Here is a 15000-nt window from a genome sequence, read left to right as displayed (position 1 = left end):
TATATATATACATATATACGACAGGCTTCTTTCAGTTTCTGTTTACCAAATCCACTCACAAGGCTTTGATCGGGCCGAGGCGATAGTAGAAGACACTCGCCCAAGGTTTCACGCAGTGGGAATGAACGGAACCATGTGGTTGGTAAGCAATCTACTTACCACACAGCCACTCCTATATATATCATACATACATATATATATATATATATATATATATATATATATATATATATATATATATATATATACATGTTTATATATACATATATATAATATATGTATATATACATATATATGTAATATATGTATATATATATACATATATATTTATATATATATATATATATACATATATATATATATATATATATATATATATATATATATATATATACATACATATATATATATATATATATATATATATATATATATATATATATAATTGTTGGAGTCGCAGTGGCCACGTGGTTAGGGCAGCGGACCCGCGGTCGCAGGATCGCGGTTTCGATTCCCAGACCGGGCGTTGTGAGTGTTTATTGAGCGAAAACACCTAAAAAAGCTCCACGAGGCTCCGGCAGGGGGTGGTGATCCCTGCTGTACTCTTTCACCACTCTTTCTTCTGTTGGCCTGCTCGCTTAGCCAGCGAGGTGGCGTCATTTGAAGGCTGAAACAATGCGAACGCATTGTGACAAGCGATGTGTAACAACATCTGATGGTCTGGTCGGTCCCGTGATCCCCGTGATCTATATATATATATATATATATATATATATATATATACAAAGAGAAAGAGAGTTGAGGTTCCGGTGGTGGGAATGCATACATGAGAATGTGCTTCATTATTTCTTGCATTTCTGTTCTGCACTAAGCTGTATCAATACGATTACCTCTGAATTATTAATCCCATTGTTTCTATTGCAAATATTATTATAACTCAAATTATCTGTCGGTGGTAGTTAGCATAGTCTCAGTAGTATAACATATATAAATCCATTACATAACAACCTAATACAAGAGTTGTGAAGGAACGTAGCTTAGTGGTTAGGGCGTTGCATTCACGATCTCGAGGTCGTGTTTTCGATTACCGGTCCTGGTTGTACAATGTGTTCTTGAACAAAACAACGTCCTTTTACATTGTTCCGCGACCTCTACAACATCTGTGGTGTGCGACACTGTGCACTTGTACAGGCAATGCCGATTGATGGAGAGAGTGAACTAATGTACAACACATACAGTTGATCACTATAAACACACTCATCCGTGCAGATTGCTCATCAAGAAGTATCTGTACCCTCATTTGTCGTCTACGATAGTGTATTTAGAGAAGTATTGGCCAATGACATTAATAGCTGAAACTTGGAAGATAAAGCTCGGAGTAAAAGTTCCATATTTTCCATTTATTAAGCAAGGTCTGAATCGTCCTACTTGAAAGAGGAAATTTGTTAATACTCTTCGTGAAACAAAGCGTCCTTCAATGAGGGCATGCTATTCTTATCTGCTTCAAAAGCAAGGAAACACCAGCACAACTCGTATCAAGAAAATGTCCTTGCACCACACTTCACTTAATTAGGAGCAGTACTCAGCTAAAGCCCTCAAAACCGCTCCAATTGTTGGGTTTCGTCGAAGATTTCTCCTGGCAAATTCACAGCCATAACATAGCTAGGAATGCATTCCAACTATTGGCCTTTCTCTTCGGAACCTGATGTTAGTTCATCACCTAATAAATTTTGATACTCTACAAAGCTCACGTAAGAATCATATGAAATATTACTCTCATAGCTGATACGGTTCCTCTGTTGTTCATGCAGACATCTAGAAATAGACAAACCAACTGACAGTCAGAAAACTACACACATATACACGCTCATAGGCTTGTTGTTTCCTCCCTCCCTCTGCCTTCCTTATCATTATTATTATATCCTCTACACATTGGAGCTAAGTAGATTCATGCTACCTCTTCATAGACATTCCCGTCTCACTCATCTCTCCTCTTATCACTCTCGTTACGTCCAACCATCAAGTCTCACGCTAATACCTACACCAAGAGCTTCCTTCTACGGACGTCGTACCCCTAGATTTCCTCATGGCTCGTATCTTTCTAATATGTCTTGATTTACAATAGTGCAAGAGGAACACTAAAGATATCGATCTCACCGAACTAGGAGGGCCTACAAAGGTCATGGGCACTGTTCCTTTCTCCAAATTCAGCAAATTTTCTAAGATGTGTATATCTGTTTTCTAAAACGATACTGTTTTACAATTACACTAATAGAACGTTGAGCCAATAAAAACAGGGGTACCGTAAATCCTCGAGTATAGTCCGCCCTTGGGTATAATACGCAGGGATTTTTAGGGGGTTGTACTTTTGAAAAACCTAAACACTGTGTATAATACGCACCTCTTCTCTAACTTGAGTCGTGCGTAATTAAGCCAGCAGCACCTAGTCGAACAAACACTTCCGCACATGCGTAATACAATAATGGTGATGTTCTTAACTGTTATATGGGAATGTAAATATGTTTGTAAATTGTTTTTGTTACATGTTATTCTGTGTTCTGAATACTTTTATTTTAATAAATGTTGTTTACTGCAAGTTATGGATGATTCTTTTATGACTTCATTGCTTTCAGGCTTAGTTCAAGGTATTTTCGCGTCCGACATCACAAAATGCATCTGAATAAACATTGCCGGACAGCAAATAGAGACTCGGACATTGCTTAGAAGATATTTTTCATTTTTAACCTCGTATATAGTACGTACTAGGGATTTCGACTTTTAAATTTTTGGGGAAAAATGCGGATTATACTCGATGATTTACTGTATTTCTACGGGGCAGCCAAATTGCCTTCAAATCATACCCAACCATTTGAGTAAGGAACATTTTGCACATAGGGAAAGTACAGAATGATTACTGCTGAAATGGCTTTGATCATACGTCTACTCAATCAGGGTGACCTGGGGCTAAACAACAACAGCTAATAGCACATCATCTCTTCAGATAGAAAACTCAGCATATTGACGTAATTCCAAAGAACTCTCGCCGTCTCAAAAACAATCTATGCAGACTATAAGTATTAACTTCTCTTTCCAGATCAACAAGTAAAAGAAAAATTAATGGAAGAAAATATTTTAAATATTTTTGGAAAGTTTTCAGTGGAAAATAAAAAAAACAGCTAGTTCGTAGAAATATTTAAAATGAAAAATGAGAAAAAGTAGTTTTTATGTATTTATATTTTTAAATATATAATTTCTTCTTTTTTAATGGTGGAAGCCAGCCATATTTAGCGGCGTGAGAATGTAAATTTGAAATATTCACTTTATGAGGTTATTTAAAAGCTATTCCCAGTCTCAAAAGACTAGGAATAGCTTTTGATTGTTTTCATTTTTTATCTCTCCTAATCATCCGTTCTGTTGACTATTAATTTCATATAGATAACTGAAAATATTTTTCATATAATTTTAAGAAATTACTTTCAGGTTTGTTTCTTACCTCCTTTCTTCGTTTCCTTTGTTTTAAAAAAATCAAACAGTGGAAATAGTATCTTTGAAAGATTACAAATTCTTGGTTCAACATTGAATGGAGAACGAGCATCATCAAATGCCTAACGTATGAATTTTTTGAAATAACAAATTAGCATTCTACACATTGTCATATAAAGTGATCCCTCGCTACTTCGCGGTTCAACTGTCGCGGATTCACGACTTCGCGGATTTTAAAAATATATATACACATAAATGGACGCCTAAAATTTTTCATTAAATCCTTTAAAATATTAATAATAAATATTATTTCCTAGTCTAGGAACAACAAAACAAGAGTAAAATAGCAAAAAAGCATATACAGGGGTATTTGAACTTAAGACGTGCTGTGATTGGTGCAATGGAGAGAGACGATGAATCACAGCTTTCTGCTTTGTAATCTGGTCTGTGTAACAGTAACGATCTTTATTTTTTTAAATCTAAAGTGGTATGGCTTAAAAGTTGTCCTTGTTATTAATAAACTACTGTAATGGGTGGGTTTTCAACAGTACAGGGAGGGTTTTAAAAGTCCAAATACTCGTTAAATAAATACCGTAAATATGGTGTCCCTACTTTGCGGAAATTCAGTTATCACGGCCGGTCTCGGAACCAATCTACCGCGATAAACGAGGGATCACTGTAATAACTGAATATGCTCTCACGCTAGCGTAATATTTCCTATTCAGCCCGTTTCTAAAGTTCTTATAAGTCTGTTGAAATCTTACTTGTTATTTTAACAAGACCTTACTGAATGCCCAAAAAATACTGGTCGCGTTCGTACAAGATGAAAGCTAAGGTTGTTATTTCCATTTGTAAAATTATCTATTCGCACACCTTCTTCGCTCTTAAATCAATACGATCCGCGTTCATGATTGTAGGAATCAATCTCCTAGGGAAAACGCTAGTCATTTAACAGATAATTCTAGTCTCTCCAGATTTCAATAGAACAAATATTAAAACTTCCTTAGCTTTAGAGACGAAAACATTAACTAATTTGCTGCAATACCACAACGTACCGTTAACTACACCTTTCAACTACTACATCAGATAAGAATATCTTTTTCTTGTCCTTCTGTAATGAAAGATGACATTAAATATGATAACTGGCAGTTACAGACTTGGCTACTACAAAGACGTTGGAGTGAATGAGAGTTCTTCGATGTAAACAAATACTAGATGTCACTGGGGAGGAAAGGAATATATATATATATATATATATATATATATATATATATATATATATATATACATATATATATATATATATATATATATATATATATATATATATATATATATATATGTGTGTGTGTGTGTGTGTATACATATATATGTATGTACATATATATATATATATATATATATATATGCATGTGTCTATATATATATATGGATGTATATATGTATGTGTGTATGTATGTATAGATGTGTGCGTATCTATGTATATGTATATGGTTATATAAACATAAGAGGGATGATGTTGTCATCACAAGTGGTAAGCGAAATATCAGCCATACTGGCAGATTAATAAAATATATACATACTATATAAGATATGTACTTATATATATTTAAGTACATACCTTGTATATATTGGTCTTGTAAACCAGGGGTCGTGAGTTCAGTTCTCACTGGGGGCTACATGGCAATTTTTCTTAGGCGCAGGATTGGCTGTGTGGTAAGTAGCTTATTTACCAACCACATGGTTCTGGGTTCAGTCCCACTGCGTGGCACCTTGGGCAAGTGTCTTGTACTATAGCCTCGGCCCGACCAAAGCCTTGTGAGTGGATTTGGCAGACGGAAACTGAAAGAAGCCCGTCGTATATATGTATATATATATATATATATATATATATATATATATATATATATATATATATATATATATATATGTGTGTGTGTGTGTATATGTTTGTGTGTCTGTGTTTGTACCCCCAACATCGCTTGACAACCGATGGTGGTGTGTTTACGTCCACGTAACATAGCGGTTCGGCAAAAGAGTCCGATAGAATAAGTCCTGGGGTCGACTTGCTCGACTAAAGGCAGTTCTCCAACATGGCCACAGTCAAATGACTGAAACAAGTAAAAGAGTATATATATATAATATATATATATATATATATATATATATATATATATATATATATATATATATATACATATACAGGGTGCAATGGGTAAATTGTCCCCATTTTATATTTTTTTATTTCGCGCATGTGCTTCTTTGTTTTTGATTTTGTCGACTACACAGAATAGTAGGGTTAGTTGGGCACCGCCTGTGAGAAAAACAGCACCATGACACAGTTCACTCTGCCAGAATTCACGACATGCTGTACTCCCTGGCATTCGAGCCGGAAGCTCGAATACGAATATTTCTGAGTGTTTGGTTGTTAATCTGGGGACAGTGCAATCTGAGGACATGTACCGAGAGTGATAAAAAATCTAACATCCAGTCAACATCATGGTCTTTGGAGTGATCACTAGTGATAGCGACGTTATGCCTCCATTCATCTTCCCATGCGGTCTCAGACTCAACACGGAGGCCTACATCAAGTGCCTGGTCGAGGTAATGTTGCCCTGAGTCAAGAGTGTGACTGCTGGAAGACCCTATGTCTGGCAACAGGACTCTGCACCATGCCACACAAGCAGGGGAACCCAGTCATGGCTGTTAGACAATTTCTGCGATCACATCAATCCTAACGTCTGGTCACATAACTCCCCACACTGCAATCCGAGAGCGAGAGACCAACAAAACTTCTTATAACATCGATGATGAACTGAAGGCAAGAATTATGGCAACATTCACCAACTTAAACAAGGAGACCGTCTAGAAGAGTTGTGGGAGATTCCGAAGTCGTCTGGAGGCCGTAGTTGAAACCAACGTGATTTTATTGAATAAATTTACTCTTTAGTATTTCAAGATATTTTTTTATAATTTTGGTAAATATATCTGTTAAAATGAGACGTCAGTGTTATTTTCATTTTTGCGTAATTTAGACGAAATTATTCTGACTCTTTAAGAGTAAGATTCTTTTTTTTCTTTTTGTTATAACACTAGCTTTTGTAACTTTCGTTCCTACAAATTAAATTCCATCTCAAGAAGGTGTAATTTAGTCCCACGTCTTGACCAAACATTCCTGAAATCAATAAATACAAAATGGATTTTCATTGGCATTAACCAATCAGGATAGGTATCTGAGATATTTTTCATCTTTTTTTTTTTACTTCTAATAGCTTATTGTTAGTTTCCGGTCAGTGTAAATACCTAGCAAGACCCACCTGAGATAATGTGCCTCAATTAACTGTAGATATCACCGCAGACACGTAAAAAAGTATTATTTCATATGAAATAAATGATTCGTCCGAACAGTTACCATGCAACAATTATATTAATAAAACGTATTATGAAACAATTATTTGGAGTTAGATCAGAAGATCAAAAACTCTCCCACCAATACAGTAATTTTTAGATGTTAAACTATTTTATACTTTTATTTATTTATTATTATTTGTTTTTAGTTGGAACGAAATCAGACTTCGATGTATGTATGACCATTAGAATGAAGAATGAACAGAATCTTCCACAAATCAGACTGATTTATTATATTTAAAATTGTTTAAAGTGAGAAAGAGTTTTGTTTAAGATTTTAAAATTAAGGCAAGGAACATCGTTATATACAAGTTAATATATGCAAATTTTTATTAGACCAACATCGACACCTTTTCCTATTATCAAGATTAGTTTGTTGTTTGAATTGTGTTCTTGTTGAATAATGTAGGTGTGTGTGTGTGTGTGTGTGTGTGTGTGTGTGTGTGCTTGTGTGCGCGCGAGCGTATGCATTAATTCATTTAAAATATACGCTGTCATTTATCATCTTGATGAATGAGGCGATTATATTTGTTTTGTAATTACATACTTTAGTCCTCTGAACTATATTAGAAAAGCAAGCCAGAAGAATACTTCAAATTTGGATATAGTCAACCCCATAAAATTTCCAACCGATCCCAAGTATGAAACAGACCTCTCGAAAGTGTCTAGGTTATGGGATTATACTGATGATAACATGTTTAGCCTCTTTTTCCAACATTTAAACAACGGACGTGTCGTGATGTAGCTGTTAAGGTATTATACACTCATAAATACAACTTTTGTTGAAACTATATATAAACCATATACAGTGGTGCAGAAAGTCCCAATCTAATACCTAGCTAAAAGTCCCAATCAAATATCGAGTCAATATCGGTTTCAAATGTTGTACAAGACCAGCAAGTTCAGGGGAGATAGTAAGTCGATTACATCGATCCTGTACTCACCTGGTACTTATTTTATCGACCTCGAAGGGATGAAAAGCAAAGTCGACCTCGGTGGAATTTGAACCCAGAACGCAAAGACAGACGAAAAAATGTCACTAAGCATTTTACCGGGCGTGCTAACGATTCTGCCAGCTCGCCACCTTATGTCTAGTCAATATCAACATTTGTTTCTGAGTTGTAGGGGTATATAACACCTACATTTCTCTTTCTCTATAGTACAGACTATGGCAGTATTATTTACCTTGAGGTTGTCTAGCAATTTCAGATCTAAGCTGACAGTATTTTTTTTTCTTAATTCTAGAATTTATATTCTACAGGCTAAAGTGAATCATATTATTTTCTGCACAAATGTAATATTTTGTAAAAGTTTTACACGAAAGAATGATAATTGCCAACATTTCAACTAAAAGAAAGTTTCGTGTGTAATTATAGCTTCTCAAGTTAAGTTATAATATTTATCATTCTTCATTATTGCCAAAATCATTTCAGCTCTATTTTATCTTGTTTACTAATAATCGGTCTAATCTAATGCTTACAATAACAATACAACTTATTACCACCCAGTGGCAGATTATTGGAGAATAAAAAGCTGACAGCTAATCAAACTGAAAATTTCATAACCATAATGAAATAAGCAGAGTCCATGCCAGTAAATTTGTTTTCCAGGTATCCTGGCTACATTTCAACACCATTATTTGCATTTAACTCATTTTCATTCCTACAAATAAAGCCAGATATCATATGTTTGTTCAATGAAATATAGAATAATAGAAATGTTACTAGTATAAATATTGCTTGCTTTATTTCTTTTTTATTTTATTTATTTAACTATATTTTTGTTAGAGTGAGTGTTTCAAATATGTTGTGAATTTTTAAGTTAAACATATTTAGTTATTGTCGACATCTAATTAGTATTCTGCTTAAAATAAGTTAGCTTTCTCAAATAACATTTTATATCCTTGAAACATAGTGGATTAGTTTAGCTGTCAGGTTTTATGGACAATTTTTGCATCTAGTAGTGTTTATGTTAGAGAAAAAGAAACTCTGTGATTTACAAATGTATAATAATGCGTGAAAATAAGTGTCAAAACAGTGAAATGTTATTATTGTCAGGAAATAGTTTCTGATCTCGGTGGTAGAGAAACAGAGATGATAAACCATTAAATACTTCCAAGTTTGAAAAGCTTTTGACATATTTCTCAACTAACAATCTCTCTCTCTCTCTCTCTCTCTCTCTCTCTCTCTCTCTCTCTCTCTCTCTCACACACATACACTCACTAAGTAAAATAACTTCATCAAAGTAAATGGATCTCTGTCGGTTTCGACGATGAATATTTAGTTGTCCGATCAACTGAATTACCTCCTCATTGAACTAGTGTGTAAGTGGCTGAACAATCCACAGACACACACGCCATTATCGGAATTCTCAGACAAAATCAGCGTAAAACACTTTTTTAACCTTTAACAAAACCCGAACCACTAAACTGCAGCTACAATTCGTACAGATCCCGTCAGCTTACTTTCACCCACAAGTCTTTAGATCAACCTGAAACTATAGAGAAAAGCACTTGTCCAAGATGCTCCGTAATGGGATCGAACAAATAACCTTGTCATTGCAAAGCTTAACTTCTTAATCATTCGTCAATGCTGCGTACACACACACACGCACACAGCATGCATACGCACACAACATGCGCACACACACACATACACACACGTGTACTCACATATTCTAGACGGCATCCACAGAAGTCATCCACTTACAGAGACACCTTCAATCATCCACAGATGTACAAAGGCAAATCTTACGACGTGCAGCGTCTTCCCGTCATCCCAATGTTTCTTATTTGTTTATTGCCCACAAGGAGCTAAACACAGAGGGGACACACAAGGACAGACAAAAGGATTAAGTCGATTACATCGACCCCAGTGCGTAACTGGCAACTTAATTTATCGACCTCGAAAGGATGAAAGGCTAAGTCGACCTCGGCAGAATTTGAACTCAGAACGTAACGGCAGATGGAATACCTATTTCTTTACTACCCACAAGGGGCTAAACACAGAGGGGACAAACAAGGACAAACAAAGATATTAAGTCGATTACATCGACCCCAGTGCGTAACTGGCAACTTAATTTATCGACCCCGAAAGGATGAAAGGCTAAGTCGAGCTCGGCGGAATTTGAACTCAGAACGTAGCGGCAGACGAAATACCGCTAAGCATTTCGTCTGGCATGCTAACGCTTCTGCTAGCTCGCTGCCTTAGTCATCCCAATGTCTCTTCTAACTATGACACAGCTTCCTCCTGTGAATTAGAAAACTGGTATTACTACTGATTGCTCCTATCCACCGTTCGTTTTGTCTACATCCCCATTGTAGACACTATACTAAACTCTACATCACTCTCTAGGATTCGAACTCTCTGGAATAGCCCTTTTAACTCATATTTCCTGACAAACACAATGATATAGAAATCGCAGGTCGAATACTAACAGTTGCACCAACCTTGCTTTATCCGGAAGAGGGAAAGTACCTATAATAAAAGGTATAATCACTGTCCCTCTTGCACAGAATAAGGCCATAATTGTTACAACCATATCGAAAATCATAAACTTTCAAGTAAATATGTTTACATATTAATACAAACACACACACTCAAACAATCATATATATATATATATATATATATATATGACTTAGGACATACATGCACACCTAGTAACACATTCTGATATGTGTATTTTAAACCATATAATCAACAAAGTGCTCCAAGATTAATATAACAAAATTCAATGTCATAAATCACAAAGAAAAAATGAAACAATTTTATATATATACATATATATACATATATGTATATATATAGATATATACATATATATATATGCATATATATATATATATATATATATATATATATATATATATATGTATGTATATATGTATATATATGTGTGTATATATGTATGTATATATATATATACATATATATATATTAGAAGGTTTGGAGATGATGTACAGGTATTTTATATTAGAAGAAATGAGATACTCAGAAATTCGGATGGTTTTATATTTACAGATATTTATTTGTATATTACATGTTTTTATACATCATATAACGCTTACGTCCATTCTGGTGGATTTTTCAAATTGAACTGTTTGAAAAATCCGCCAGAATGGATGCAATTTAAAAAATCCATCAGAAAGGACGAAAGCGCTAATATATGATATACGATATAAGCTATATGATGTATAAAAACATGTAATATACAAATAAATATCTGTAAATATAAAACCATCCGAATTTCTGAGTACCTCATTTCTTCTAATATAATATATATATATATATATATATATATATATATATATATATATATATATATATGTTAATGAAATAGATTTCAATATAGTCGAGCAAATTACAAATAAACATACATCTGTAATGTAATACAACGTATAGTAGCAAATAAAGTTGTTAGTAATCCAAGAAAAATTCCCGTTTCAATTAGTATTAGTTGGTCTTTAGAATGTTAGACACAGCAAACGTTCAAGGAGGTTAATGAAAAGGGTTAAAGGGTGATGAAAGATCATTCTCATTTCTTCAAATATTAGTTTTCTGCGGTATCTAAATTATTCACTTAAAAATTAATTCTGAATATTTTTATAACATCCCACTTAATTACAAAACTTAAAACGTTATTGATGTTACACTGCGCAGTTACGTTAACATTTTTACGCCTTGATATGTGAAATGCACCTAAAGTAAGATACGTTATTTATATGCGAGCCGACAAATGATAGACTACGTAGTTACTTAACCTACAAAGAACCTTGACTTAGAAGGAAAAACATATTGTATAATGTAATCCTAGATAGAAACGTTTTATCTGCAAAAATGATGGGATGCTGACGGCTTGTACGCCTTTGATCATAGATTTGTTCGATATGAGCTTATCAGGGGCTAAACAACAATATTTATATACATCCAGCTGTAGAGAAGAATACCTTCGTGTTTAGTAATGAAAGAGAATGCTCTTCTTCTGTACATGAAAGGGTTGAAACAGAATGTTTGATAAAATATGCATCAAATATCCTGGTGTCCGAATTTTGAAGCAGAACCTCGGATGATGGATTAATTACGGATAGGAAAGACAGGTAGTAGCAACATATCTCCCAAAGTATTAAATGTCGATATCGGTGAAATTTGAATTATCAGTTTGAGAAGATTTTGCAGTTTTCTTAAATAAAAAATAAATTAAGTTTAGAAATGTTATAATGTTGCTTCTTTGAATAATTATTGTAAAATTCTTTCCACTGTTTTTCATTTATCCACCTTAGCCATGTATATAGTAAGGGTAGTCAATAGTTTAGCGCGAAAGGAAACACATTAACTACAAAGAATACTAGGTTTCCTCAGTTCGAACGCTTGTTCTTAAGATGCATTATTTGGTTTTAAAGGAATCTCACAAGATCAAAACAACTCATGAAAGTCACGATTATTTGTGTCCAAATTTTTGCTCTACTCACTCCGTGACTATACCTTAGCTAGCGAAGATTCGATCCTCCTAGTTGAAAAAGTCTAATATAAAATAGCAATGTCAAACTGCTTTATGTGTTTAGATAGATGGCAGGACTGAGTCTCAGTGATTAGTTGAGGTTTGAGCTATAATAGCGATACAACTTCGTTTATTTTGATTCTATGGTTGAAGAAATGTTTCGAGTAGAATAAGCTGCATTGTGAGGAGGGTTATATTGTTGTTGTGCGGACGCCCCCAGACGATGAAGTAGACTAGCCCAATACGTAGAGTCTAGAGAGAAGAGTTGAGTAGAAGACATCCGAACGTGCGACATAACAGTGGCGACGAGGATTTCGTAGTTCACACAGCCGCTGTGTAGTATTGCGATATAACAATTGTAGAGCAGCAAATTTACCCAGGTGTGAGGATGCGGTACATTAGATAAGATGAAGTCTATATTTGTGTGAATGTGTATATATGAATATATATATGTATATATTCCTTTATGGGGCTATGTATGTACATATACGCACATGAGAGACAGAGAGAAAGAAAAGTGACAAATCGAAATATATATATATATTTATATATATATGGATGATCGTGTGTACTAGTAAAACAAAATCACCCATTTTTCTTCGAATATGCGTGCATACAAAATGGACAAACAAAACTTATTTATTTTACCACTTTTCCGTAACTTTTCTCAAGTTTGGCGATTTTATTTATGCTACTATGTTAAAATAAAAGAAATACATCACAAAGAGTCCACGTTCCATTTTCCAGGTTTATAGTCATTAATTATCAAGATGTTTTTGATTCCTTGTGGATTTTTTCTTGTTTCTATTGCATAACACCATTTATTTCAGACATCATGTTTTGATGTTATATTTCATGTAACCATTTCATGTTGAAAGAAGCCGATGATGTTTCAAAGCTTTAAGCTGATATATTTTGTCAGTTTATAGAGGGCATAAATTTGTTTAAATCAAGATGTTTTCTTTTTTCATAATGTTATATCTATTCTAAGATGTCTTCAATGCGCTTTGGTGCACACTTTTTAAATTCAGTATTGTTGTTTGAATATATATGTACATGTATATATATATATATATATATATATATATATATATATATATATATATATATATATATATATAATTTAATGTACGTAGTATTAAAAAAAAGCTACTAATAGTTTCTCACATTGGAGACACGTGTCTAGGCAGGTTTTTATAACACGCCTTGTATTTCCACGCAATCCTAAGGCTCTGGGTACACGGTCTATTCTGATTTTTAAATAGAATAGACTATGTGCTCAGGGTTTGCAGGTTGCTTAGAGACACAAGGCGTGTAATAAAAACTTGCCTGGACACGTGTCTCCAAAATAAGAAACTGTTAGTAGTTCCTATCTTTTTACTGTATACATTAAATATTTATCTCTCACTGGATGGAGTTATTTTTTGTTGATCTTACCTTAACGGAACAGTAAACCATATATATATATACTCTTTTTTATATATATATATAAGAATTATTATTTCTGATATAGGCATAAAAACCACAAAATGTCACAGTACAAAACAGTCATACATTTGTGACATTTACGCTCATTTGCAAATACTATTACCGGCGGCAAATGAAGTAATGAATTAAAATTGTCTAAGTACACTTACTGCTGTTATTTGGGGAGATACTATCCGATTAGTAATCCACATGAATGCTGCCTTTTGCCAGTTGACTAGTCATTTGGGTGGAAATTATAATCTGAACAAATGGAGCGTGTTGCATATATTTGAAAATAACGTCTTGGAATTGAACTTCAAAAGACAAGCCTTGAAGTATTATTCTCAAAGTCAATTCCTCAGTGACTGAGCGTACAATCGAAATTTTATGAGAATTTGTACATTTTTCATTAGTTATTCGTTCACAGCTCTGTTCTTACTTCCGTATTTTAAGTTTCACAATAATATAAGTGCATATTCTTCGTAAATTAACTGTAGATATTTTTTCTGGCCCAGTTCTTTGTGATTTTTTTATTTTATTTATTCATTTATTTTTGTATCTGAGAATTAATTTCATATTACCGCAGCTATTTGTATCCTAAACTGTGAACAAACCTAAGAATTATATAAACTTTACTTATCTGTTGCATATCTCTAACCGAGTACCAAATCCGCCAATAAAAACATTTAAACGTTCATAGCTCATTTTTATTGATAGATAGTATTAATTTTATGGATAATTTTTTTATAAAATGATATCTAGATGAATGCAATTTCAATCATTCTAAAAACGTTTTATTAGCAGAATTCTGACATAAAGTTGGTCGTATGTGGATTGTATCTTGAAAGCTTAGCATTAATATTGACGAAATATTTGCGCATTTAAGACTAATTTCAGTTTTTACAATTCTAATTTCTTTGTTTAATATTGATTTTTATCTCAATTTCCATATTTTCATTTTATATATGTTTTCATTTTTACTTTACATTGGTGATTGTTTCTTTTGTCTCTTTGAAATTTATTATTTTCTGAAATTCTGAATTTTTAGTTTCATAATTCTTAATGTAGGTCATTGTTTTATGGACTACAGGGCAAAAGCTGTTATGGACTATGAGATACGAATATGCGTAGAAGAGTGAAACT

The 15000-nt window shown here is 33.6% G+C and overlaps 1 protein-coding gene and 1 long non-coding RNA gene across 4 annotated transcripts in view; both read right to left on the bottom strand.

Annotated features, from left to right (window-relative positions):
• Nucleotides 1–15000, bottom strand: part of LOC115210225 (universal stress protein Slr1101-like) — a 31597-nt gene that overhangs the window by 9370 nt on the left and 7227 nt on the right. The gene's annotated exons all lie outside the window — the stretch shown is intronic.
• Nucleotides 14293–15000, bottom strand: part of LOC118762868 — a 2805-nt gene continuing 2097 nt past the window's right edge. Inside the window, exon 2 of the long non-coding RNA XR_004998614.1 lies at nt 14293–15000. This exon is cut by the window's right edge and continues 438 nt beyond it. This is a non-coding gene — a long non-coding RNA (uncharacterized LOC118762868).

The sequence above is a fragment of the Octopus sinensis genome, linkage group LG4 (genome assembly GCF_006345805.1).
Source record: "Octopus sinensis linkage group LG4, ASM634580v1, whole genome shotgun sequence".
Lineage (NCBI taxonomy): Eukaryota > Metazoa > Mollusca > Cephalopoda > Octopoda > Octopodidae > Octopus > Octopus sinensis.
The sequence above is the reverse complement of the archived record's forward strand: the minus strand, read 5'-3'. Positions and strand labels throughout refer to the sequence as shown.